The 12,238-nt window shown below is 55.3% G+C and overlaps 1 protein-coding gene across 1 annotated transcript in view; it reads right to left on the bottom strand.

Annotated features, from left to right (window-relative positions):
- SACK1H (scaffolding CK1 anchoring protein H) overlaps window positions 1-12,238 on the bottom strand; it is a 28,922-nt gene that overhangs the window by 6,621 nt on the left and 10,063 nt on the right. Inside the window, exon 2 of the mRNA XM_031609653.2 lies at window positions 5,995-6,322. The gene's annotated coding sequence lies outside the window, so the exon portion shown is untranslated. The remainder of the gene's footprint in view (window positions 1-5,994; window positions 6,323-12,238) is intronic.

The following is a 12,238-nucleotide window of genomic DNA, read 5'->3' as shown; positions in this document are numbered from 1 at the left end:
CAGAACTGCCAACCACTAGATCAAATAGTAGCACAGGGTGCCCAGGGCCCCACCCAACCCCGTCCAGCCCCACCCAGCCCCACCCAACCCCACCCAACCCTGTCAACCCCATCAACCCCACCCAACCCCACCCAACTCCATCCAACCCCACCCAACCCCACCCAATCCCATCCAACCCCATCCAGCCCCACCCAACCCCATCCATCCCTATCAAACACATCCAACCCCATCCAATCCCATCAACCCCATCCAATCCCATCAACCCCATCCAACCCCATCCGACCCCATCCGACCCCATCCGACCCCATCCAACCGCCTCAACCTCATCCAATCCCATCCAGCCCCATCAACCCCATCCAACCCCATTCAACCCCATCCAACCCTATCAACCCCATCCAGCCCCATCCAGCCCCATTCAGCCCATCAACCCCATCAACCCCATCCAACCCCATCAACCCCATCAACCCCATCCGATCCCACCCAGCCCCATCCGACCCGGCCTTGAACACCCTGGGGGCACCCACAGGCTCTGGGCAATCTGTTCCAGCAGCTCAACACCTTCTCAGAGAAAAGCTTCCCCAACACCTACCCTAAATCTTCCCTCCCTCAGCTGAAAACTGTTCTCCCTTGCCCTACCACTACCCACCCACGTACAAAGCTGGTTTTCCTCCTGTTTACGACCTCCCTCTGCACACGGAGAGGCCGTAGTGAGCTCACCCCTTCTCTTCTCCAGGCTGCACAAGCCCGTTTCCTTCAGCCTGTCCTGCCAGTAGAGCTGCTCCAGCCCCCTGACCACCTTCATGCCCCTCCTCTGGGCCCTCTCCGAAACCCCCACAACTTTCCTGCCCTGGGACCGCAGACCTGGCTGCACTCCTCCCCCCGGGGCCTCGGAAGGGCAGAGCAGAGAGGCACCACCGCCTCCCTTGCTCTGCTGGCCACGCTTCTGATGCAGCCCGGGGTACCATCGACCTGCCGGGATGAAGGCACGCAATGCTGGCGCGCTTCTTCATCTGCCAGGACCTCCCAGTCCTTGTCAGCAGGACTGCTCCCAAGGGGTTCTTCGTCCAGTCTGTATCCAGATCTGGGACTACCAGAAGGTTTATTCATAGTTAATGCTCGCCTTAAAGCAGGCAAAGGTGGTAATCACTGGAGGATTTAAATATTTGGGGCAAAACAAATCAAGGCATCGCAGTGATGAACAAAAACGATGCAGGGGTGTCTGGGCCAGAGATTGCTCATAGCTAAGCTAAAATTTGTCTTTTATTTTAATCTTCCTATTTTTTTCTCTGAAAAAACAGTGCTGCTGGTTATTATTTCAATGCCACTGAAGCTCATTTCCAAATGCATAATAATAATAATAATAATAAAGTTACTGTGCATAATATTGCAGTCAGTGCAAATGCACAGGCAGGTCTGTTGGACTCGATGATCTCTGGAGGTCCCTTCCAACCCCTACAATTCTGTCTACAAATGCCGCCACTGAATCCTTAGAAATTGTGTTTTAACATCACCTGATGTTAACAGCGCGAGGCCGTAAGTGGAACGCAGGCAAGTTTAAGGGCACCACGTTGCTGTGTGCTCACAAGAGCCACGAAGAAATAAAAACAAGGGGCACGATTCTCATTCAGACTCCTGCTGGTAAGGGTGGGAAAAGCTGAGCTAAGGCATTTGGTGTTTCACTGAGTGCCCGTAGGGAAGATACTGCTTGAGACTCGAGACAAACCTGATTTTAAGCAGATTTTGAAAGAAATCACAGAATCGCAGAATGGCCAGGGTTGGAAAGGACCTCAAGGATGATGAAGCTCCAACCCCCACCAATGCAGGGCCACCAATCTCTGCATTTCACAGCAGCCCAGGCTGCCCAGGGCCCCATCCAACCTGGCCTCCAACACCTCAGGGATGGACGGGGCATCCACAGCCTCTCTGGGCAGCTGTTCCAGCACCAGCAAAAGTTGATTCAGTTCAGAACAGTTGATCGTGGCAGAAAAGCAGCTCACATCATGGCACCTCACTGACCTGAAGGCAGCTGCAAAGCTCTCTGGCCTCCTGCCCTGCAGCGTGATGCCAGTGCCTCCATCACGCACATCACAGAGCCTGCCTCATCGCCAGAAAGGAGCGCGGCAGCCCTCCACTGCTCGTGTCGAGTGCCTTCACAGGGGTGCTGAGCACAAGGGTGGGAGGAGCTCCTGTTTTCAATAGCATTCGATGCAGAAATGGTTGCCGTGGTTGTGGGAGGAAGGAAAAAAGTCTTCAGGACCACGCTGTGAAGTGGTGAGCACTGAATGCCTCCCTGTCGCTGTGCTCAAGTCACCTCTGCAGCCGCCCCTAGCCATGCTGGCAGTGTCTCCACCCCTCATCTTAAGGAAATGCTCCCGGGGTTCAGTGCTCCACAGCATCACAGGAGCCCGTGGGCTGTGCTGGAGGCTGCGCTGCTCAGCACATCCAGACAAAACCCATAAAGGGGGACAGCCGTGCAGGCGGGATGCCTGGAAGTGCTACCTTCAGCTGAACGTAACCGCAAACGCAAAGAAGGCAGAGAAAGCAGAGGGGCCTCATGGTGCTGACCTGACAATAAAAGTGGCAAAGAGAATTAAATGCTGATGGAGCGACTTAATTCTGTATGATATCAATTAATGAACCAAGAAGGCAAAAAATGGATATTAAAAGGAAAAACGTCAGCTAATCTGAAGCTTTTCTTATGAGAGAATCCGGGGTTAGAGGGAACTCAAAACCTGGTGTGGCAGATGCCAAAGTCTCATCCTCACATCTAAAAAGGCTGTTACAAACGCTGAGTGCAAATCTTTAGCCCGGAGAAGAGGTCTACGCAATATGAGCAGGACAGACGGCTGTTTTCTCCTCAAGACAAGAAATGAAAGGCTTTCAAACGAAACGAGCAGGCAGTGGTTTCACACTGGACATCAGGAAGGCTTTCTCAACTGCGCAGAATGCCTTCCCAAAGGATGCTTTAGCTACTGATGTATTGCAGGCGTTCAGGAAGCAAATGGGCATCTCCACAGATGGAGAGAAAATCCCCTGAAGACCATTAAAGGTATCGCCAAGGACCACAAGAATCTCTGGGGAAGTACTGCCACTCTTCCCTCTGCATCCCTGCTTGCCATGCTTGGTGAGGAAATACCAAGCTGATCCCACAGAAGCACAGAATCACAGAACGGCCCGGGCTGAAAAGGAGCACGGTGCTCATCTGCAGCCTCTGACCCTCAATCCGATGGGTGGCACCGCTTCTCATCTGACTGTGGCTCTTCTGTCACTTCCAGCATCACTGCATCCTAGGATGAAGAACCGTTTCCACTTCAACACAGCAGCCAGCTGTACTGAAGCGCACGCATGGATCCACCTGAACCTCTGAGTCTCATCCCACAGCAACTGATGTCTCACCGGGATTCACAGACCCCGACTGCTGACAACGGCCAGCTATCTCTGAGTCAAGAACTAATGAGTGAATAAAACTGCTTCAGACAGGTCTTTTCCAAACTAAATTCCCACTGATGACTGAACTGCAGAACGAAAAATCAGCTGGGTTCATCACCGTGCAAATCCTGAGCCGCTGCTATTCGCAGTTCTGCCTCTCCTAAACTGTGGGTGTGTAAGTTGGCACTTGCACAAGGTCAGCCCCACTGCCGAGCTGAGTGCGCATCGCAGCGCTCACTGCGCGAGGCTCAGGCTGATAAGCACTGCTGGGCCTGGGCTGGACACCCGCGCAGGGGGAAATGGGTGAGGAGGCAGGGTAACAAATATCCAGGTGAGGATGAGCGATGCTGGCGGCTCGGTTTGGCTGCAAGCGTGCTTTCAGTGCCGGTGCTGCAGTGGCCGAAGTGGCAGCGGGGGGGGCTGAGGAGGGGGCAATGGCAGCAGGAGGCGGCACTGTGCCTGGTGGGGGGGTGGCAGCTGAACAGCTGCAGCCTGGCGTGCAGAAAGTCGGACACAAGGAGATGCTCTTCTCCCCGAGAGCAGCCCTGCAGAGAAGGACGGGGGCTCCTGGAGGACGAGAAGCTGGATGTGAGCCGGCAGCGTGCGCTGCAGCCCGGAGGCCAGCTGTGTTCTGTGCTGCATTAAAAAAGGGGTGGCCAGCGGGACAGGGAGGAGATTGCCAGGTGATGCCCGCCTCCACTCGGCTCTTGTGGGGCCCCATCTGCAGGGCTCCTTGAGGTCCCTTCCAACCCGGGCCGTCCTGTGATTCTGTTGTGGATGCCCCATCCCTGCAGGCATCCAAGGCCAGGCTGGATGTGGCTCTGGGCAGCCTGGGCTGCTGGCTGGCGACCTGCACACAGCAGGGGGTTGGAACCAGGTGAGAATTGTGGTCCCCAGGCCATTCTGTGATCCATGGTGATTCTATGATTTTGGCACCCTACGGACCCCTATGGCACCCTGGGGACCATTATGGCACCCTGTGGGTTCTCTGTGCAGCCTGGGCTGCTGGCTGGCGACCTGCACACAGCAGGGGTTGGAACTGATGAGTGCTGTGCTCCTGTGCAGCCCAGGCCGTTCTATGGGGGAAATTGCCTGCTTTCTCAAAGTGCCTACATTGGTCAGCACCAAGATTCGCTGGGCTCCTGCATCTCTGGTGGCAACAAGAAGTGCCCGAGGAGGCAGCTGTGAGCAGGAGGGACAGGCAGCGCTTTGTCAGAACCCTTTCCCACTGTCTAACGACGTGTGGCTGGAGGGGAAGGGCAGGAAACGAAGGAGGGCTGAGCGGGGCTGTGTCTGTTTGCAATGGAGGAAGCCGCTGGAGTCACCTCAGGCTTCCTGGTTGTCAACATGAACCAGCAAGAAGCGAACCACAGAAGAAGGGCATTTCTGAAAAAGCAAAATCCTATTCGCGTTTTCCTGTAAGTCGCTGGCTTAAGGCAAACACAGAGCTGGAGGGATTCCTGCGGGATTGGATACAGAGATGACAGCCGGGGTGGGACAGCAGCCCGGGAGGGTTTGGAAGGAGGCTGATGAGACAAACAAGGACAGACATCTGCACCCAGTTGTGCTGCCGCAGCAAAAACAGCCAGCAGGAGGGCGTTGGCTGCGCACATACGTGTTGGAAGCTGTCATTTCTCCGCGTGCGCTTTGAGGAGCGTCGGCTCGGGCTGGGAAAGCCACGGGCTGGGAAAGCCACGGGCTGCGGCTCTGCGGGCTGGGCTCAGGGTGCGGTGCGCCGCGGGGCGGGCGGGGAGCAGCTCTGTCGGCGCGGGCGGGGACGAGAGCGGCCCGTCAGCACCGCGCTGCTCAGCGCACGGCATCACCGGCGGCAGCGGGGGGAGCGGCGCTGAGCGCGGCGGTCGGAGCCGGCTGGAAGGCAAATGGGATCCTGGGCTCCATCAGCAGAGGGGCGGCAGCAGGGACAGGGAGGTGCCCCTCTGCTCTGCTCTCGTGAGGCCCCGTCTGCAGCGCTGCGTCCAAATGTGGAGCCCACAGGACAAAAAGACAGGGAGCTGTTGGAGAGGGGCCAGAGGAGCACAGAGATGAGCAGGGGACTGGAGCACCTCCCCTACGAGGACAGGCTGAGGGAGCTGGGCTCGTTCAGCATGGAGAAGAGAAGCTGTGGGGTGAATCAGTGCAGCCTTCAGCACCTGAAGGGAGCCTACAGACAGCAGGGGAGTCAGCTCTTGGGAAGGGCGGATAACTGCAGGACAAGAGGAAATGGCTGGGATTGAGGGAGGGAGATTTCAGTTGGATGTGAGGGGGAAGTTGTTTGCTGTGAGAGGAGTGAGGTGCTGGAACAGCTGCCCAGAGAGGCTGTGGGTGTCCCGTCCATCCCTGGAGGTGTTGGAGGCCAGGTTGGATGGGGCCCTGGGCAGCCTGGTCCAGCATTAGGTGGGATGGTTGGTGGCCCTGCACGTGGCAGGGGGTTGGAGCTTCATCATCCTTGAGGTCCCTTCCAGCCCTGGCCGTTCTGTGATGCTGTGGTTCTGGGCCGCAGCACAGAGCTGCGGGGCTGAGGTGGGGCTGGGCAGGAAGGGAGGCGGTTCCCCACGTCACCTTTACCTGTGAAAACGGAGCCAGAGGGCTGCAGCAAAACCTGAACTGGATCACGGCAAACTCTGGTCCTGCAGCCGAGTGACCGGGCTGGAAAATCTGCACCGTCACCCTGCTGGGCTCACGGGGTGAGAAGTGGGGAGGGAGGTGCTGCGTCCACTTGCAGGCAGCTCCTTGGAAGGCGGCGCCGAGGATGCACCATCAGACCCTGCGTGCCGAGCAGCTGCCGTCTGCTGAGCCTGCCATCCTGTGCCCGCCTGCTAGGGCTCTGCATTCAGCTCCTCGAGTCCTTCGGGTGCTGCTGGTACCTTCAAAAGCAGGCGCACAAATCTGAGAACTGTGGGAAAAAACAAAAACACAACAGAAGTTACGGATCCGCCGCTATAAACCTCAATGCGCCAGAGCTGCAGTGACAGAAGGACAGCCCTGAGGGTGGGTACCGTGCATTCGGAGCAGCAGACCACTGTGCTGTCCCCAAGGAGAGGCAGCAACGCCGTACAAATGAGCTCTTTTCCCTCCAGAAGTCTTCAGATACCCAGAATGGAAGTGTGAGGAAATCCCGAATTCCCACTGTCAGGCTGCTTCCCCAGTCCCCTCCTTGCAAAGCAATCCCACAGCAGCACGGCTGTTTGGGAGCAGATGACACAAACCCTAAGTAGGACTTTTCTTAAACATTCTGCAGATCTTAGGAAAAAAACAACGGGATTCTGGAGAGCGAAAGCAGTAGTAGGGCAGTTCTTGGGAGCCACCTGGAAGGCACTGGGTAAGATGGGGTCCTATTGCATGGGCAATTCAGCTGCTGGTGTGTGAGAAATGGAACAACTGCCTGCACCTCGTGGTCGTGCAGAATGGAAAACAGGCTGATACAGACTGAGAGTTATCACAGAATCCTACACGGCCTGCATGGGCTGCACAGGAGCACAGCGCTCATCAGTTCCAACCCCTGCTGTGTGCAGGTCGCCAGCCAGCAGCCCAGGCTGCCCAGAGCCACATCCAGCCTGGCCTTGGATGCCTGCAGGGATGGGGCATCCACAGCCTCCTTGGGCAACCTGTTCCAGTGTGTAAAGCCTGTAGCCCTCAATCAGAACATTATTATTATGTTCATTTACTCAAGCTTTTTCTGCTCATATACAGAAACTTCAACCCTTTCCGATTTCCATTGGGCCCAGAGGCTGTGGTGATCCTTCCTCATATACACAACCAGTTGTCGTGAGGCTGTTGACAGGACGAGGGGAATGGCTTTAAAGTGAGCCAGGGCAGGTTTGGGTTGGCTGTGAGGAGGAAGTTTTTCAGCCAGAGGTGGTGAGGCACTGGAACAGGTTGCCCAAGGAGGCTGTGGATGCCCCATCCCTGCAGGCATCCAAGGCCAGGCTGGATGTGGCTCTGGGCAGCCTGGGCTGCTGGTTGGCGACCTGCACACAGCAGGGGTTGGAACTGATGAGCGCTGTGCTCCTGTGCAGCCCAGGCCTTTCTGTGATGATTCTATCATGATTCTATGATCATGGCTCCCTATGGATCCCTATGGCACCCTGTGGATCCCTGTGGCACCCTGTGGATCCCTATGGCACTGTATGGATGAGCACTGTGGTCCTTTTCAACCCAGACCATTCTAGGATTCTGATTCTGTGATTCAGGAACCGAACCACATGCTCTGCTATCATTCACAGAATCACAGAATCACAGAACGGCCAGGGCTGGAAGGGACCTCAAGGATGACGAAGCTCCAACCCCCTGCCACACGCAGGGCCACCAACCTCCTCATTTAATGCTGGACCAGGCTGCCCAGGGCCCCATCCAACCTGGCCTTGAACACCTCCAGGGATGGATGGGGCACCCACAGCCTCTGTGTGCAGCTGTTCCAGCACCTCACTGCTCTCTCTGTAAAGAATTTCCCCTGACTTCCAAGCCATCACTCAGCTCCTCCAGCTTCTGCAGCTGGCAGCAGCCACGTTGCAAACGCTCCCTCACTGCTGAGCATCCCTCCGTGCAGCCCTGTGCCACGTCCTGGAGGAAGGCCCGCAGCAGCACAGCGATAGAACCTACAATGAAATAGCAGAAGGGGGAAGATGGAGCACACAAGAGTGCTGCCCCTACACTGCACAAGGCCCCGTTTTATCCTGCCGATGGCCTGGCAACTGTCTGACACTCGGTTTTGCGAGCAGAACACGGCAGAATGGGACCCGGGAATTTCTTTCAGGCCGTCAGGCTTGCTGGTTAATTTACTCATTAACCGGCTCTGCAGCCCTGCTGATTCAGAACCATCCGAGCAGACTCCTCGGGCAGTAAGAGGAGCCATCCCAGCTTCTCCTGAGCCTTCACTGTTTGATAAGCTGGACAAAGAAGTGCAAACAAACTACGGGAAGGGGAGCAATGCAGGTACCTGCGCACGGGTTAATGCCAGCCCAGGTGCCCACAGGCCCTTTTCCTGCCTTCCAGCTGCCGGCTGAGAAAGGCTGAGCCTCTCACAGGGCTCTGTGCCACGGCTGCCACATTTCAGGTACCCCAGGGCAGCTGCGTGCGCCAATAAAATGGGCTGCGTGTGCAATGAGAGCCATCCGTTCGCTGAACTTCAGCTCGTGGCTTACTCTGACACCCGCCGGGTCTTGAGGTGCAGTCTCCTTTCTCCACCTATGAAATGGATTCTTAATTAGCACATTATGAGCTGCATCTTCTGATGCATCGCTTTACCAAGGGACCCAAGGTGCTCCGTGCGGGCGCCTTCTATTTCTGCTGGCTTCCCAACACTCGAGTACCTAACAGCTTTATCATCACTGCTCTTCTACTGATCAAAACATCAAACAGAGAGCAAACATCTCTGACGTGCTGGGATGTCTGTTCAGTACAAACCTATCCAACGATCTCTATAAGCTCCTTCATAATTGAAAGCGTGCATTCCCATTCATTCCCATTCCAACGCCTGCTGCGTGTTGGAGTCACAGCTTCCTTCTGCCCAAGAGCGCAGGAAGGGGCGCTGCATTACCTTGTACAGCACGGCAGACCTCCGGCTCAGCACCGACCACTGCCAGCCCCGAATGCTGCAGCTCAGCGCTTCCCTCTCGTTCTATCTTAGCCGTGGCTGTCCAAGGAAGACGGAAGGCCCACATACAGTCCTGCAGCCATGAGGAAAGCACTCGCCCAGTGCTTCAGACACGGCCTCAACCCGAGCAGTTCATCGCTTGCACTCCAAGTCGAGGGGAGCAGCAGCAGGCACGGGGCTGACAGCCCGCTCTGCACTTCTGACTGCTGGCAGCCAAAGGAGCAGCGGGCAGAGCACGGAAGGGCAGACAGGGAAGGCAGAAAAGAGCACAGCAACCCATCATCCTGCACAGCCCCGCACTCACAGGCAGCTCCCAGGCACTACGTTGCAGTGTAATGCATCTCATTATGTAATGCATTAAATGGCTTTTGTTTGAAGAGTAGCACGGGGCCGTGAGCCGCCCATCTTCTCAGCAACCTTCAGCCACCATTCGCCTCTGCTCAGTGCCACCGAACCTCATTTCAAAGTCAAATTAATCTTCGCCCTCCGATGTTAATTGTCTCACTGGCTCCATTAGTAGGAAGATGACCAGTGCCACATCCTTGTCCCAGTGCAGGGTGCCTCGCGTCCGAGCTCCGTCCGTGCCAAACCCAACTCACCTTCCATTGCTCCCTGTCTCTGGGCAATGTTGTGGCTTTTTGTGACGAACTCTCCGCACTTCCTCTCCAAATGCCATTTGTCTCTGCCCCAGTTTACCAGAGCAAGGACAAGTGCCCTAACAGCGCCTTTATCTCATGCTGCACATCACAGCATGATGCCCGGTGTTCGATTCCAACCTCCGTCCTGCATTCTGCTACGCTGTTCTCCACCTTAACAAACATTGCATCAGATTGGACGTTTCATCTACTGCTATTTACCATTTCCTACAGCTTTATGCTACCGCTGCAATTTACCAGCACTGCTTAACGACTACTGAACATTTCAGCATCCTCCTGAGCAGCACCAGGCACAGACCCACTGCCATCAATGAGCATTAATACCTTCTCTTTAATGATGGACAGCAGCCCAGCAGAAAGCCTACTGACGTAACATAGGATTCCAATCACACTTCAGAAAGCAGCACTTTAGATTACCTGGGGAAGTCTGGCCTTACTGCAATAAAAACACTCACACTATCACCAGCCCAAACTGTTTGTAATCCCAAAGGACAAATAACTGTACGAATCACCCTGCACCAGCAGCACCTGCTTTCATTTGCACTGTTCTGGCTTTTCAGCCAGGCTGGTGAGGCTTTGTTCCGGAGTTACCTGCATTTCTCTCTGGATTTAATAATTCCAGTATTTATTATCACTTATATGGGAACAGCCTGCCCAAGGAGGCTGTGGATGCCCCATCCCTGCAGGCATCCAAGGCCAGGCTGGATGTGGCTCTGGGCAGCCTGGGCTGCTGGCTGGTGACCTGCACACAGCAGGGGTTGGAACCAGGTGAGCGCTGTGGGCCTTTGCAACCCAGGCCGTGCTATGATGATTCTATCATGATTCCATGATCATGGCTCCCTATGGATCCCTATGGCACCCTGTAGATCTTTATGGCACCTTATGGATTCTTATGGCACCCTGTGGACCTATGGCACCCGATGGGTTATTATGGCACCCTGTGGATCCCTATGGCACCTATGGGTTCTCTGTGCAGCCTGGTCTGCTGGTTGGTGGCCCTGCACACAGCAGGGGGTTGGAACCAGATGAGCACTGTGCTCCTTTGCAACTCAGGCCATTCTGTGACTCTACAGTGATTGTATGACTATGGCTCCCTATGGATCCCTATGGCACCCTGTAGATCTTTATGGCACCCTGTGGATCCCTATGGCACCCTATGGGTTATTATGGCATCCTGTGGATCCCTATGGCACCCTACGGGTTCTTATGGTACCCTGTGGATCCCTATGGCACTCTGTGGATCCCTATGGCACCCTATGGGTTCTCTGGTCTGCTGGTTGGTGACCCTGCACACAGCAGGGGCTGGAACTCAGTGATCATCGCGGTCCCTTTCAACCCGGCCATTCTAGGATTCTGCGACTGTTTTTTTGTGACAGATCTTTTCAATGGCTCTGAGAGCAAGTTGCTGTCACAGACGGAAATGCTGCTCGCACACTCGCCGGCTATCACTGCTGCAGTTCGGAGCCAGCACACAACCGCAGTGAAGCCGGCCGTGCCTGCAGAAACCTCGTGGCAATAGCGCCGTGCACCTTCCTTGCCAGGAGTGAAAGGCAATTAGCTCTGCAGTGGAAGTGAGCGGCGGTGCCCTGCGCTCCCCACGGGGGATTTACACACAGGCAGCCCTGCAATATCCACTCTGTGATGACACACCTCACCTTGCAGGGCTGCTGTGGGTGGCCATTAATCTGAAACTGTATTTGAAATGACACACGTCAAGCCATTTTCTCCCATTAAATTGCTCTGATGACTCTTCCTCACACGAACGATGTTGATTTAGGTCATAACCCTGCATAAGGATTATAGGTTTTCCCAACCCCATGCAGAACACTACACCCGGGACTCTGTAGCACTGAAGGTCTTTACTTCTGGGCTCTCTAAACAAAGAGTCCCCGCGTGTTCAGTGCCCAGCGTTCATCCTCACTGCCTGAACCCCAGCTTTCCTGCATGCTTCCGAAATGGGAGAACAGAACACGAAGTGCTCTGTATGGGATCAGATCAAATATTCTGGTATCCAGAATCCCATTTCCAAGAGGGTCGAAGAATCCTGCAGAACCTGGAGAACGCACAGAGGTAGGACGAGCATTTATAATGCCTCACCAGCTCCCCTCGCTCCATTTTAGCTCCTTGAGGCACACCAACGTCCTGAGCCAGGCGTGCTTCAGTAACTTCAAAGGATTTTGCTATCATAAACTCACAAAGTTTCCCCAAATCCACCCATAATTTCAGTACCCACAGCAGCCAGAGGCAGAAGTTCTACAGTTCAGGTTCAAACAACAGCCTCCTTTGCTTGGGAACCTGCTAGCCATTCTTTTCTGGCTTTGGGTAGGAAAATCAGTGCCTACAGAACCTCAGCGTGCAGCACTGATGGCACATCAACTCAACATCTGGGTGGACACCACCGCCTCCAGCTGCTTCGTGCGCGTTTCCAGCAATCCTCTGCTCGAGCCCCTCTGAATTTCCCTCTTCTCCCGTATCGCGATTGGAAGCGGTGGGGTCGGAGCTCCAAGGTGAGAGAGAAGAATACCTTCCACGCGGCGCAGCCACCACAGCATCACCGAGC

This window comes from Phasianus colchicus, chromosome 3 (genome assembly GCF_987193195.1).
Source record: "Phasianus colchicus chromosome 3, bPhaCol1.hap1.1, whole genome shotgun sequence".
NCBI lineage: Eukaryota > Metazoa > Chordata > Aves > Galliformes > Phasianidae > Phasianus > Phasianus colchicus.
Note: the sequence above shows the minus strand (reverse complement) of the source record. Positions and strands in the feature narration are given on the sequence as shown.